The following is a 15,566-nucleotide window of genomic DNA, read 5'->3' as shown; positions in this document are numbered from 1 at the left end:
TTTAGCGGCTTCGTGCCGGGGTGGTCATGAGTGTAGTACTCATACTTGTGGACCTCGAGGAACTCCACGACGGATTGATGATGGTCCTTATTTGCCGGCATTACTTTCATGCCCTCGCTGCAGAGCCGAAAAGTACATTTCAGCCCTTTAGCGATCAGCTGGCAAACTTTTGGGCGCAAATCCGGCGGATCGCCCTTCACAAACACGGGCGGGCACTTCTCCTTCCGCTCCGGTTGAACCTGCGGCAGCTGCGATTGCTGCTTCTTCCTCTTTTTCGGCGGATTGCCGGCATCATCAAGTGGCAACGGAGAGAACACGTTGCTCTGCAAAAGCTGCTTGGAGGGGTTACCCGCGCCTCCAAGAGCAGTGCGCTTAGGCACTTTTCCAGCGACCGAATCGGCCACCGAGTCTCCCATGACGGGTCCGGGAGAAAATAACGCCAACGCGACGAAGCGAAAACGTAAACAGCGAACGAATGAGAAAAAACACTTGGAATAAATGCGCGAGCATAAACACGTCCGTACGTGCTGCTGTCTCGAACTGGAATGGGGCGTGTCTTACAATCGGAAATCACTTTTATAGCTGTTCTCACGGATCTGACCAATCGCTCCCACGGCCCACCCATATGTGGCTTTACGGATTTCGTGACCCTGCAGCACACACCCACTTCCTTGGGGAGAACGTATTTTTCGCATTTTGTCAATGGCCCGATGCACGAAAGCGACAGCTTTGACAAGCCGAATCCAATTGGAATAGACCGGTCATCGGACCGGATAGTCTGCATACCGTATTGAACGACAACGGCCAATGATGTATAAACTTTGCAGCCTCCCGCGGAATGGTAGTCCGAAGCACTTTCTTCCCCCGCAAGAATATCCACAAGGCCACATGGAAATCACCTAATCAAGTAACGGAAAACCAAATCGACCACGTTCTAATCGACGATAAATTCTTCTCCGACATAACGAACGTACGCACTTACCGCAGTGCGAATATTGAATCCGACCACTTCCTCGTTGCAGTATATCTGCGCTCAAATTTCTTGACGGTGATCAACACGCGTCGGAGTCGTCCGCCGCGGTTAAACATTGGGTGGCTACAAGACGGTAGACTAGCCTAAGACTACGCGCAGCAGCTGGAAGTGGCACTCCCAACGGAAGAGCATCTAGGCGCAGCATCTCTTGAAGATGGCTGGAGAGATATTCGATCCGCCATTGGAAGCACCGCAACCGCTGCACTAGGTACGGTGGCTCCGGATCAGAGAAACGACAGGTATGACGGCGAATGTGAGCATTTAGTTGAGGAGAAGAATGCAGCATGGGCGAGATTGCTGCAACACCGCACGAGGGCGAACGAGGCACGATACAAACGGGCGCGGAACAGACAAAACTCGATTTTCCGGAGGAAAAAGCGCCAGCAGGAAGATCGAGACCGTGAAGAGACGGAGGAACTGTACCGCGCTAATAACACACGAAAGTTCTATGAGAAGTTGAACCGTTCACGTAAAGGCCACGTACCACAGCCTGATATGTGTAAGGACATAAACGGGAACCTTCTTACAAACGAGCGTGAGGTGATCCAAAGGTGGCGGCAGCACTACGAAGAGCACCTGAATGGCGATATGGCAGACAACGGTGGCGGTATGGTAATGAACCTAGGAGCACGCGCGCAGGACATGCGACTTCCGGCTCCGAATCTCCAGGAAATCCAGGAGGAGATCGGCCGGCTGAAAAACAACAAAGCCCCTGGAGTTGACCATCTACCAGGAGAGCTGTTTAAACACGTTGGTGAGGCACTGGCTAGAGCGCTGCACTGGGTGATTACCAAGGTTTGGGAGGATGAGGTTCTGCCGCAGGAGTGGATGGAAGGTGTCGTGTGTCCCATCTACAAAAAGGGCGATAAGCTGGATTGTAGCAACTACAGCGCAATCACATTGCTGAACGCCGCCTACAAGGTACTCTCCCAAATGTTATGCCGCCGACTAACACCAATTACAAGAGAGTTCGTGGGGCAGTACCAGGCGGGATTTATGGGTGAACGCTCTACCACAGACCAGGTGTTCGCCATACGTCAGGTATTGCAGAAATGCCGCGAATACAACGTGCCCACACATCATCTATTTATCGACTTCAAAGTCGCATATGATACAATCGATCGGGACCAGCTATGGCAGCTAATGCACGAAAACGGATTTCCGGATAAACTGATATGGTTGATCAAGGCGACGATGGATCGGGTGATGTGCGTAGTTCGGGTTTCAGGGGCATTCTCGAGTCCCCTCGAAACGCGTAGAGGGTTACGGCAAGGTGATGGTCTTTCGTGTCTGCTATTCAACATCGCTTTGGAGGGAGTAATACGAAGGGCAGGGATTGACACAAGTGGTACGATTTTCACGAAGTCCGTCCAGTTATTTGGTTTCGCCGACGACATTGATATCATGGCACGTAGCTTTGAGAGGATGGAGGAAGCCTACATCAGACTGAAAAGCGAAGCTAAACGGATTGGACTAGTCATCAACACGTCGAAGACGAAGTACATGATAGGAAGAGGCTCAAGAGAGGTCAATGTAAGCCACCCACCACGAGTCTCTATCGGTGGTGACGAAATCGAGGTGGTTGAAGAATTCGTGTACTTGGGCTCACTGGTGACTGCCGAAAATGACACCAGCAGAGAAATTCGGAGGCGCATAGTGGCTGGAAATCGTACGTACTTTGGACTCCGTAAGACGCTCCGATCGAATAGAGTTCGCCGCCGTACCAAACTGACTATCTACAAAACGCTTATAAGACCGGTAGTTCTCTACGGACACGAGACCTGGACGATGCTCGTGGAGGACCAACGCGCACTGGGAGTTTTCGAAAGGAAAGTGTTGCGTACCATCTATGGTGGGTTGCAGATGGCGGACGGTACGTGGAGGAGGCGAATGAACCACGAGTTGCATCAGCTGTTGGGAGAACCATCCATCGTTCACACCGCGAAAATCGGAAGACTGCGGTGGGCCGGGCACGTAGCCAGAATGTCGGACAGTAATCCGGTGAAAATGGTTCTCGACAACGATCCGACGGGAACAAGAAGGTGAGATGCACAGCGGGCAAGGTGGATCGATCAGGTGGAGGACGACTTGCAGACCCTCCGCAGACTGCGTGGTTGGCGAAGTGCAGCCATGAACCGAGCTGAATGGAGAAGTCTTTTATGTGCAGCACAGGCCACTCCGGCCTTAGTCTGATGATAAATAAATAAATGTCCATGTGGGGGGAGAAGGTATCCTAAGCTTACTGAAAGCTGTCCACCTGGCATATGGACAGCCCCTAGCCTTTACTCGTACTTAGTACGTGAAAGGCAAAAATACTTCGAAAAAAAATTCCTTTTGCCTCCTCAATATAAAATAAATTTTATATTTGTATCGGCCTAAGAAGAGTTTCAATCTAACGTATTGTAACGAAGAAATATCAATTTTCAAAAAGGTGTGGCATCTCATCCGGATTTACCCTATGTCCTAAAATTGTGCTGGAATGTTTACATTTTTATCAGTAAACATCATTTAGCACTGTAATAAAAATATAGCATTTTGTCAATTTTAGGAGAAGTTATTCAAATATTTCGAGGGTCCCAACACATAAACCGTCCTATAGAACTAGTAAGGATGTCAGTCCGAAAAATAAGCCACATAATGATAATTTGCCTAGGGGTTCTATAGTGAAAAATTCGATAGAACAAAACTAATTTGGCACTCGGTAAAACAGGGAGAACAAGTCTTACAAAGGATCCCAAATAAACGGAAGCTAAACAATTATATGGATTTTAAGGAGTCAGCTTGACTTAGAGTGACTACACACACTCCATGATTGACCAGAAGAAGCCATCAACCAAACCGCAGCTATCATCCAAGAGTTTTTAAAACCAACGAGCAATGAGCGATCATCGCGTCCTATGCTTCAATTTACTCCTGTATCACATCCCACTTCACACACTCCTTCCTAATTTCACAACATGACGCAAAAATTACACTTGCCACTTGCTCGAGTTGAAATAAAAACCTTCTTCCACTGCAGCACTGGCTGTTAGCCGCGTGGAGTTGCTCGCTCCCATAACCGCAGATGGTGTTGCACACTTTGCCAGAGGGGACGACATCGCGAGATCGAACAGGCACGAAACGAGACAGCAAGAACGCATAAGAACGATTCCGGAATTAAACCCACACTACGAACGCCGTACGTATGACCTAGAAACATAAATATTTGTTCCTCTCGGCCCTTGCACCATCCGACCGACCGACCGACCCCTCCCGTCGTTCCGTGCTCCTTTGATCTCCTGCCACAGGGATTACTGCGGGCAAACAATTTTATTAGTTGCATACGGTTACAATTTCCTTTTTCTGGCCCTTCGATGCTGAAGTGGTTATTTGACTTGGCAGGAGGGTGCGCGGGAAGCACAAAAGGATATGAATTATGTTCCGGTTTGGCGTAATCAAGTGGTCTTTTGTTAGCGCAGCGGCTCATCCGATAATGAATGACGAGCTCGATTGCACATGTCGAATTTTCCGGCTGCTACCGTTTTCCGGATTATGACTGCGACGCGCCGCAAACCGCGATGAGTAGCGGATAGTTTTTAATTAGGGTGCGTATTCGATTGGGCAAGTGGAGGCTAAGCAATGACAAGTGAACAAGTGTGCAGATGTAGACGATGTTTAGATTGAGCATTCGTTCGTTACTGATGACATATGGCTTGAGTGCTGCTGTCGTACGCCTTCGTGATGAGTGACACGACATTAGCGATGGAACCTTCAAGTGCAAATCTGTTCTATTATAAACGAATTCGTTCGGATATTCAATGCACTGCGATGAATCAGCCCCAACAATTAAAATAGTGTTTCATCATTGTTTCGTTCGATTTCTATGTCACAATCGTGGTTGACATTTTCCCCCGGCAGAGGTCGGGCGTAGGATCCGTCAAGCACACCCAATAAATAAAATTAGCGCGACGTGATTTATTAACGTTGCCGAAGCCTAAAACAAAACCCGACGACGAGAGAGCACATCACAGTCGCCCACGGGCCGCAGCAATTAGCGGCCCCAATCGGAGGGAAAAATAGGCGAACAACCCACACGGGCTCCTCCCGGGTGCCCTCCAACATCGAACAAACAGATTCCGCCTAGATAAATTGATGCTAAATTTTTGTGACTAGTTGCCGCAATAAAAATCACGCATATAACCTCGTAAACCCATATAACGATAAAACTGTTCTTCGCGGCCACGGAGCGAGCTTTTTCGTTCCCTCGAGCTAAGCCAGCCGCGTTTATGGTGTCGTAAGAGTTGATGTCGTTTTACGACCTTTTGCCAAGACGAGGACTCCAGGATAACATCGCATGGGTTCAAGAAAAAAAAACTAATCCGCACAGGCGGACTGTGCCGAAGTAATTTTCTTCCGTCTGGCTGCTCCTCCGGTAGGAAGGATCTACGGCCAGACAGACAGAAAGACAGACACATCTTGAGGAGGATGTTTCTCAGACTTTTGAGGTCTGTGCCCGGAATATCATCGAGCGTGTATGTGCGCTGCTGGGCGATTAGAGCTCGATCACGCAAAGTTTATCTCCCCTCGGGGGCCTAAACGAAAACAGTTGCTCAGAAATGAACGGTTATTAGAATGGTCTCGGGGTATGTTTAGGAGTCTACTACTCACTGGATGGTCGGAGATTGAAAGGATGAATGAAAGTCCGTCATCATCATCGTGGTTGGCCATGCTTGCTCACGGAGGCGAGGGACGAAATGCATGCAAATGTCTACTTGGATGTGTGAATGGACGGGTCCTGTTCGGTTTGGGATCGAAAGTGAGTTCGTGGTGGTATTTAAGTAAAAGGATTCGCTACCGTTCAAGGCCGGTTAGATGGAGCAGGTTGTTTGCCTTTTGAGTTTTGGTGTTGGTTTTGAAGCTGACGAAACTAAGTCGTTGGATTTCGGGGAGTAAATTAATTTGAATGTTTTTCCGAGACAAGTCAATAACTAGTAGGATTATGTTCTACGAAATGTTGTTAAAGGAGATGTGTGTCAGTATAATAAGTTTTATCATATAGCATTCAAATTTTTAAGCAGTGAAATTTTATTTGCTCGATTTCTTAGGATCTATCATATAACGGAGAGGGGTGGGGGCGTGGATAAAATTTTGATGTAACTCTGAATAAACCAATCAGTGTTGCCAAGGATCACATCGAGTTTCTACACGCTACCTATGTTTCAACTCTTATTCTGCTCACTCCGCAGGGTCCGAAGTTTGGTCGTCGATGGTCGGTCGCTGCATCCGTTAACCGTCTCCGTGTTCCGGTTGTCGTAAAGCATGTCTTCTGCGTTAGCACTTTCTTGTAGCGGTGTTAACGTAATTATTGTTTCTTAGCCCATTCCCGGCCTAACATGTGTACGACTGCTTTATTTAATTGATATTTAAGACAAGAAGCAGTTTTTTCTAAATTTTGTGGGCCGTGTAATACTGCAATGGGGTTCAATTCTGCTTAAAAATAGCTATTTTTGCTAAACATCGTTTGAAAAAGCTTTTATTTGATTTAAATTAACGAGTTGTAGCACGCGTTTCAGTCATAGCGATTGCTTTTCCGGCATTCACGATTGCTTCAATTCAATTTCCGGCATACACGATTCCCACTCAATCTCTCAACATCTTAATTTCTCATTCTCTCTCGGGACGGTAGAAAATGCGACGTAAACAAAAATATGCAAGTTCCACGGCAACGTGATGCCAGATAGTATTAATAATAATAATTTTTATTTGGTTGAGAAGATATATTCACTCATCCAGATTCCTTACAAATAACAAAGTAATATGGCATAAAGCGCAGAGCTATTGGACATCATCCGGAACAAAACCACTATAGCTGTGGAGGCACGTTTGCAGGCGTAGTTGACGTTGAAAGCATTCCTCACGTCGAGAGTCTCTACTGCACAATAGCGAACTCCCCTCCTCTTACGCTGGATAGCTATCTCCGCGGATTTGGTAACCGACAAGATAGCGTGTATGGTCGACTTACCCTTTCGGAAGCCAAACTGGTTACTCGATAGACCATCCGCACCCTCTGTCCGTATCAACAACCTGTTGAGGATGATCTTCTAGAGCACCTTCCCCGCCGTATCAAGCAGGCATAGTGGTCTATATGCCGACGGATCCCCCGGTGGTTTTTCCGCCTTTGGCAATAGGACCAAGCTCTGCCTTTTCCATGCTTCAGGAAAGACTCCCTCGTTCAGGCATCTCTGCATGACAGATCTGAACATCTCGGGAGCCTCAGCAATAGCCGCTTTGATGGCCTGGTTCGGAATACCATCCGGTCCTGGTGCCTTACCTACACTAAGGGACTGTGTAATCCCCGAAAGTTCCGCCACAGTTACTCTTCCCTTGTCGACCACCCTGGCCCCTGGCAGCTCCACAAAGTGAGCCCAGGGACTTGGGTCATGACGTGGGAAGAGCCCCGCGATGATCCTTTCCAGCATCTCTGGAGACCGCTCTCATTACGACCCTATAGGCGTCACCTCATGGATTCGCGTTGGCACTTTGACGCAGGCCCTAGAAGCAGGCTTTTTGCTTGATCTAATCTCAGTCTTCAGAGCGACTCTAGCAGCCACGAAAGCCACCCGTCGTTCAACACGCTCCTCTTCTGTGAGTGCTCTCTGCATTCGCCTCCGTGCCCGTAGGCAGGCGCGGCGCAGGCTAGCAATTGCTTGAGTCCACCAGTAAAGCCGGTGGCCTCCCATTCCTAGGGTGGACTTTCCAGGGCATGGTGGCATCGCATGCACGCGAGAGTACTGTTACCAGCTGCTCGATGCTCAGATCGAAAGTATTGTGCTTGCAGCGCAGCGCTTCCTTAAACACTTCGTTGTCAAAGTACGATGTCTTCCACATACGAGGGCTAGGCCTCGCCCTTCTTCCGTCCGCTGAATGCTGGTCGTATAGTCGATACTGTAGCGAACCGCCAAGTAGTCGCTGTGAGACCCTCCAGTTCGAACTACTCGTTTAGCCAGGGCTCCAGAACATAACGTCGATAATCGACTCGGCCCCGTTCCAGCTGTAGGTACTTTTGGTACCGATATTGGCCAAGTCCACATCCAACATGGCCATTGATTCCAGCTGGATCTGCCCCCGTTGATTCGTGGAACGGCTTCTCCATTCCACGACCCAATCGTTGAAGTCCCCCACTATCACCACCGGCCTACGCCCCATCAAGTTAGCCGTCAAATAATTCAGCATACGACCGAACTGCTCGATCGACCATCGAGGAGGCGCATAGCAGCTGCAGAAGAAGACCCCGTTGATTTTGGCAATGACGAAGCCCTCGTGTGTCGAAGACACCAACTCTTGGACTGGGTATTTCCCCGTTGTCCATATCGCCGCCATTTTAGACCCATCGGTGACCCAATTACCGTTCCTGGCGGGTACCCGATAAGGATCTGCTATGATGCCGTTATCCGTCTCCCATTCAGCAACTGTCTCACAGCAGTTGCTGGGCTGCATCACTGTGGTTCAGCTTTGGCTGCGTTACCGGCACTGTGATTTTTCAGCACGCTTAAACGCCGGGCACTTCGAACCCTCCCTGGGGTGCTTGCTGTTGGATCAAATCAAATAATTGGGAGGGTTCGTGCAGCACTGTGCCTTATGTCCCTCCAATCCGCAGCGTCAGCAGAGATTGCTTCTGTCTGGGCCTTTGCAGTTCCATCTCTTGTACCCCGGTTCCAGGCACTTGAAGCGAACTTCGAGTTGCTCGTATATGCCCACAGGGCACACCGACCATCCCACCTTGACCCTCCCACTTGACTACCTTGGAGGCGTTCGCTGGAGATAGCCGAACCAATGCTACCTGAGCGCCTCCACTCCACACTGTCGCCGCAGTGCCGTGACTAGCTCTTCGACTTTGGTGATCTCGTCTAGGTCTTTGCGAGACGCCCCGCTTCAGCTCGAGGATCATCTCGCCCGTCCGGGTAAGTCTTATTTGACGTACGTCGGCGCCGAGTTCACTGAGCTTGACGTCACTCCTCATAGCCTTCAAGACGTCCGAGTACTTAGCCTAGTCCGTCTTGATGACTAGGGCATCGCCCCTGGAGCGATTGGTGCTTACCCTAAACTTCTTGCTACCCTCATTCGGCTGGGCCTTCTTTTCGGTCCTTGACGTCTTCGGTTTCCTCTTGTTCTTGACCAGAGTCCAGGAAGCGTCATCCCCCCCTGGTCTGAGAGCTCTCAGCCTGCCGTAACCCCTCACCACCGTCTTTCCTGGGTGGACGGACCTTTCCAGGTCCTTCTTCTCCCGGTTTTGGAGGTACCTGGCCGGGGTTCAGCTTCCCAGCCGCACTACCCTTGTTCGGGGTAGTAGCCCTCCGCGTTTTGGAGCGGCCCTCAGGGAGCTCCGCCCCTGGAGACTGTCTCCCCCGTTGTTGTGTCTGCTCCGTTGGAGCAGTCACCCCCGACATGCCCGCGAATACTTGAGCCTCAGTTTGGGTAGATTTTGGAACCACCGTCTTCACGGGCATGCCCTCGGTCGATTCGACCTTCATCCTCCGACCTCCATCGCGTTTACGGTTCATCGCCCTCGTGAGAGCTGGCCAAGCCGTCTCGGAGGAAATCAAAGCTCCAAGTGAACAAGAACGAGAACGTAGCTCCTTCCAAAACGGCCTCATTTCAGAGCCCAGCCGTTTTCACAGAAAAAAGGGATTTTCGTACCGCGCAGAAAATCAAAATTTTGAAATAAAATACCGTTTCACTGCTACTGACGGCAACGTCAGCCACTCGATGATTTGAGTCGTCATCCAAACGAAAGATTTTTTCCAGCGTCTTCTTTCAACAAGCGCTATCGCTGATATCAACTGCAAGTTTCTGCCGTGTCCAAGGGGCTATTTTACGCACTTTGAAGCAAACTGATCGGCTCGTTCAGAATGGTGGATCTGAAAAAAAAATAGTTTATTTATCAATCCACAATGCGCCTTTCCAATCACTCATAACCCGGGCAGAAGCCATGAACAGAATAACAAAACATGATGTGGACTTGATTGATATAAGAGATAAAATAACAGGCAACAACATCAAAAATTTGCACCAAAATATCATTTAAATATGCTGTAGTACAGCGGTTCTCAACCTGTTTCTTGATAGGTACCCCTTTGAACTTTTACATTAATTTAGGTACCCTCTTTCAGTTTAAAGATCAAGCTTCCTATAAGACGTTGATGACCTTTGAGGGCTTTCAAGCTTTTTGAAAGTAAGCTTCCGTGCTTCGTGAGGAGAGCCTTCCGAGCCTGTTGAAGGGAGGCTTCAGAACCTCTTGAAAGGAAGCTTCTTCGTCTTCTTCAAAAAAGAATTCCGATCCTCTTGAAGGGAGGCTTCAGAGTCTTTTGAAAGGACGTACCCGAGCCTTTTGACAGGACGTTTCCGAGCCTCTTGAAAGGAGGCCGCCGAGCCTTTTAAAAGGAGGCTTTCAAGCCTTTTCAAAGAAGACTTTCAAGCCTCTTGAAAGGAGGCTTCCAAGCCTCTAGAAAGAAGGTTTCCAAGCCTCTAGAAAGGAGGTTTCCAAGCCTCTAGAAAAGAGGCTTTCAAGTATCTAGAAAGAAGGTTTCCAAGCCTCTAGGAAAGAGGCTTCCGAGCCTCTACAAAGGAGGCTTTCAATCTTTTTTTTTTTTAATAAAGGTTTCCGACCCTGTTGAGAAAAGGCTACCGAGCTTTTTGAAAATTGGCTTCCAAGCCTCTTGAAAGGAGGCTTCCGAGCCTCTTGAAAGGAGGCTTCCAAGCCTCTAGAAAGAAGGTTTCCAAGCCTCTAGAAATGAGGCTTCCAAGCCTCTATAAAGGAGGCTTCCAAGCCTCTAGAAAGGTTTCCAAGCCTCTAGAATAGAGTCTTTCAAGCCTCTACAAAGAAGGCTTCCAAATTGAGAAGAGGCTTCCGAGCTTTTTGAAAATAGGCTTCCAAGCCTCTTGAAAATAGGCTTCTGTGCTTTCTGATATGAGGCTTCCGAGCCTCTTGAAAAGAAGCTTCCAAGGCTCTAGAAAAGAAGGCTTCCAAATCTCTTGAAAGGAGACTTCCAAGCCCCTAGAAAGAAGGCTTCCAAATTATAAAAAAAAATGTCCGACCCCCTTGAAAGGAGCCTTCCGAGCCTCTTGAAGGGAGGCTTCCGAGCCTCTTGAAAGGAGGCTTCCAAGCCTCTTGAAAGGACGCTTTCGAGCCTTTTGAAAGGAGGCTTTCGAGCCTCTTGAAAGAGGCTTTCGAGCCTCTTGAAAGGAGGCTTTCGAGTCCCTTGAAGGAGGCTTTCGAGCCTCTTGAAAGGAGGCTTCCCAGCCTCTTGAAAGGAGGCTTCCGAGCCTCTCGAAAGGAGGCTTCCGAGCCTCTTGAAAGGAGGCTTCCGAGCCTCTTGAAAGGAGCCTTCTGAGCCTCTTGAAGGGAGGCCTGAGCCTCTTGAAAGGAGGCTTCCAAGCCTCTTGAAAGGACGCTTGAGGCCTTTTGAAAGGAGGCTTCTGAGCCTCTTGAAAGGAGGCTTCTGAGCCTCTTGAAAGGAGGCTTCTGAGCCTCTTGAAAGGAGGCTTCTGAGCCTCTTGAAAGGAGGCTTCTGAGCCTCTTGAAAGGAGGCCTGAGCCTCTTGAAAGGGAGACTCTGAGCCTCATGAAAGGAGGCTTCTGAGCCTCTTGAAAGGAGGCCTGGAGCCTCTTGAAAGGAGACTTCCGAGCCGCATGAAAGGAGGCTTCTGAGCCTCTTGAAAGGAGGCTTTGAGCCTCTTGAAAGGAGGCTCTGAGCCTCTTGAAAGGAGGCTTGAGCCTCTTGAAAGGAGGCCTGAGCCTCTTGAAAGGAGGCTTCCTGAGCCTCTTGAAAGGAGGCTTCCGAGCTCTTGAAAGGAGGCTTCCAAGCCTCTTGAAAGGAGGCTTCCAAGCCTCTTGAAAGGAGGCTTCCGAGCCTCTTGAAAGGAGGCTTCTGAGCCTCTTGAAAGGAGGCTCTGAGCCTCTTGAAAGGAGGCTTGAGCCTCTTGAAAGGAGGCCTGAGCCTCTTGAAAGGAGGCCTGAGCCTCTTGAAAGGAGGCTCTGAGCCTCTTGAAAGGAGGCCTGAGCCTCTTGAAAGGAGGCCTGAGCCTCTTGAAAGGAGGCTTCTGAGCCTCTTGAAAGGAGGCTTCTGAGCCTCTTGAAAGGAGGCTTCCTGAGCCTCTTGAAAGGAGGCTTCTGAGCCTCTTGAAAGGAGGCCTGAGCCTCTTGAAAGGAGGCTTCTGAGCCTCTTGAAAGGAGGCCTGAGCCTCTTGAAAGGAGGCTTCTGAGCCTCTTGAAAGGAGGCTCTGAGCCTCTTGAAAGGAGGCCTGAGCCTCTTGAAAGGAGGCTTCCTGAGCCTCTTGAAAGGAGGCCTGAGCCTCTTGAAAGGAGGCTTCTGAGCCTCTTGAAAGGAGGCCTGAGCCTCTTGAAAGGAGGCTTGAGCCTCTTGAAAGGAGGCCTGAGCCTCTTGAAAGGAGGCTCTGAGCCTCTTGAAAGGAGGCTTCTGAGCCTCTTGAAAGGAGGCTTCTGAGCCTCTTGAAAGGAGGCTTCTGAGCCTCTTGAAAGGAGGCCTGAGCCTCTTGAAAGGAGGCCTGAGCCCTCTTGAAGAAAGTAGGCTTCTGAGCCTCTTGAAAGGAGGCTCTGAGCCTCTTGAAAGGAGGCTTCCTGAGCCTCTTGAAAGGAGGCTTCTGAGCCTCTTGAAAGGAGGTTTCCTAGCCTTTTGAAAGGAGGCTTCCAAGCGTCTTGAAAGGAGTCTTCCGAGCCTCTTGAAAGAAAGCTTCTAAGCCTCTTGAAAGTAGGCTTCCGAGCCTCTTGAAAGGTGGCTTTCAAGCCTCTAGAAAGGAGGCTTCCAAACTTTTAAAAAAAGGTTTCCGAACCTCTTGAAAGGAGGCTTTTGAGCCTCTTAGAAGGAGGCTTCCGAGCCTGTTGAAATTAGGCTTCCGCGCCGTTTGAAAGGAGGCTTCCGAGTCTCCTAAAAGGAGGCCACTTGTAAGGAGACTTCCAAGCTTCCGAGCCTCTAGAGCGGAGGCTTCCTAGTGTCTTGAGAGGAGGCTTTCGAGAGAAGGTTTTCGAATTATAGAAGCCTTTTGAAATAAGTTTTCGGAGCCTCTCAAAAGGAAGCATGCGAGTTTCTTGAAAAAAGGCTTTCAATCCTTTATCAATGAAGCTGCTTAGCTTTTCGGTGAAGCTTTCATGCCTCCCAAATAGAGGTTTACAAACCTCTAGATTCTAGATTTTAGTCACTAAACTTGTTGTCCTTTAGTTCTTTTGGTGCATAGTCCTTTATACATTATGCTGGTTGTAGTGGGCATGATTCAATAGATTTTGATTTACAGATCGCCATACATATGACGTACAATACAAAGTTTTGGAATCTAAAAATACATAATTATCAAAACTGTATCAACAAGTTTCATTGGAAACGTAAAACGGATATTATGCTTTTTGGTTCAAGGTACCCCTTGGGGCTGGCAAAGGTACCCCTAGGGGTACATGTAGCCCAGGTTGAGAACCGCTGCTATAGAAGAACAAACCAATGGCGCATGATATTGATCACTACTTACAAACAGCATAACCCGATCTTCTCGTGATATTTTAGTGCAAAATATAGATATTGTCGTCTGATCTTTTATCTCTTATAAATCATGTCATGTCTATATCACATTTTGATATCTAATCAACATTTGATATCATTGAGCTATTTTCGTCTACTCGGGAACTACCAAACGTTAGTCTGAACCTAGCGTAAAAATTTCACTTAACGGCTGCTGTTGCCTGACAGTCACTCGATGATTTTCCGCTCAGTCACCACCATTTAGAATACATTTACAGTACAGCCACTGATGTCGCAGGACCGCAACCGACGCCATTTGTGCAATCAACCCTTTGGGGTGATTCAATTATGACGTCCACCACTTTTTGAGATTTTTAGATCCCTCCTTCTGTGTTAGGTTCTTGCGTATACCGAGAGTATGCACTGGCACAATATCTTAAACTCCAATAAATTAGGGACGTCATTTTTAAACGGCCACTTTTTTCTAATAAAATTTTAGTCCTGAAAAGAACAGATTTTTATTTCACGATGGGTCACTAAGGGAACGTCCACAAATTACGTAACGCTTAGAGGGAGAAGGGGGGTTCAGTGAAGTGTGACGACCCTTACAAAAATTTCATATGCTTCATACAAAAAGTGTGATATGCGTTACGTAATTAATGGATCTTCCCTAACAGTAACCAAACGATGGTCCGAACATTATTGCGAGGAAATTTTTGAAGTTCTGCTGCTGTTGGCGACGGCCTCTCGATGATCCACTTTTTGCTGCGACTGATGCTACCTGCGTCATGATTGCAACAGTACTGTGCGGCCCTCGTGCCCACTCTCCGTGAAATCCTAATTGAATTGGGGATTAGAGCCCATTCCGTAAGTTGCACGATTTTGATGTCATATTGCATATTGCATCAAATTTCTTGATGCCATAACAAGCAAATAAGTTTTACTTATTTGTTCGTATCTTTTCGAAAAAGAAAGCCAAAAGGGAATAATAATTTAGTGTCTTTACCAAGGTCTACATTGCTTGTTTCCTCAGACAAATTATGGTAACTGACTCTTATCATTCTTTGTGTCGCTAAACTAACAAGGGGTATTGCACATTAGATTAGAGCAAGATTACTTCTATTGTATAATATCTTTTTGTTGGAAGTGGTGAAATCCTTTCCGGATTCTGATTGGAAACATGAAATTCCCAAATAAAAAGATGGAAAGAATCCATTATTTGGCGGCAATCAGTGAACAACCTGTGGAACGAGCTCTTCCACAAAAACATTAAATCCCTTTCGCTAACAGCCTTTGCTCCTACAGCGTAAAAGGATCAACGAAGTGTGTGAAACGAGAAACGTGATTTGCTGAGAGGCATTTCACACGCTCCATACTACTTGTGCATGGTGGGCCAGATTGCAACGCATCATCATCACAGCCAGCTATCGGTCGGTATATTCCATTCCATTCCATTCACAGGTCCTGACGACGAGCGTACGGCGACGGACGGACGTTCCACTCAGCACATCCACAAACCAGCTGAGATCCGGCACTGCGGTCTCGGAAGAGCATGCGTGCTGCTAAGCTTATGGATAGTCCACTTGGCGCGGCAACAAGTCCGTAAGCCAAATTGCGCAACTCTCTTTCGTTCGATTCGAACAATATCCACACATGCGCGAGCGCAGTGCACCTTCACTCACCCCGGGGGTACTCGCCTTTTCTCTCACTCCTGAGGCGCTTGTCTCTCGGGAGCAACCATCACCCCGCGTCAGCCGGCAGCGAAAGCAAACAGATTATGCTTCTGCTTTGTATCTAAATTCTAGAACATGTCGCCGCGGTCGGAAGGGTGAGCGCTCGCAGCATAAACGACTCCGCCCCTTGGCGATCTCTCACCGCCAGCTCAGCGCACAGCCGGGCACCGGCTCTCATTGAGTGGAATCGCGGGCTCTGCGCGGAGGAACAAACGAACGGACCCAGCCAGCAGCATTGCCGCGGGTCGTTTGGAGAAACAGTTCACGTTTCAACGCTGTTCGGTTAGTATCGCGC

This window comes from Armigeres subalbatus, chromosome 1 (assembly GCF_024139115.2).
Source record: "Armigeres subalbatus isolate Guangzhou_Male chromosome 1, GZ_Asu_2, whole genome shotgun sequence".
Lineage (NCBI taxonomy): Eukaryota > Metazoa > Arthropoda > Insecta > Diptera > Culicidae > Armigeres > Armigeres subalbatus.
This window is presented reverse-complemented; position numbering follows the sequence as displayed.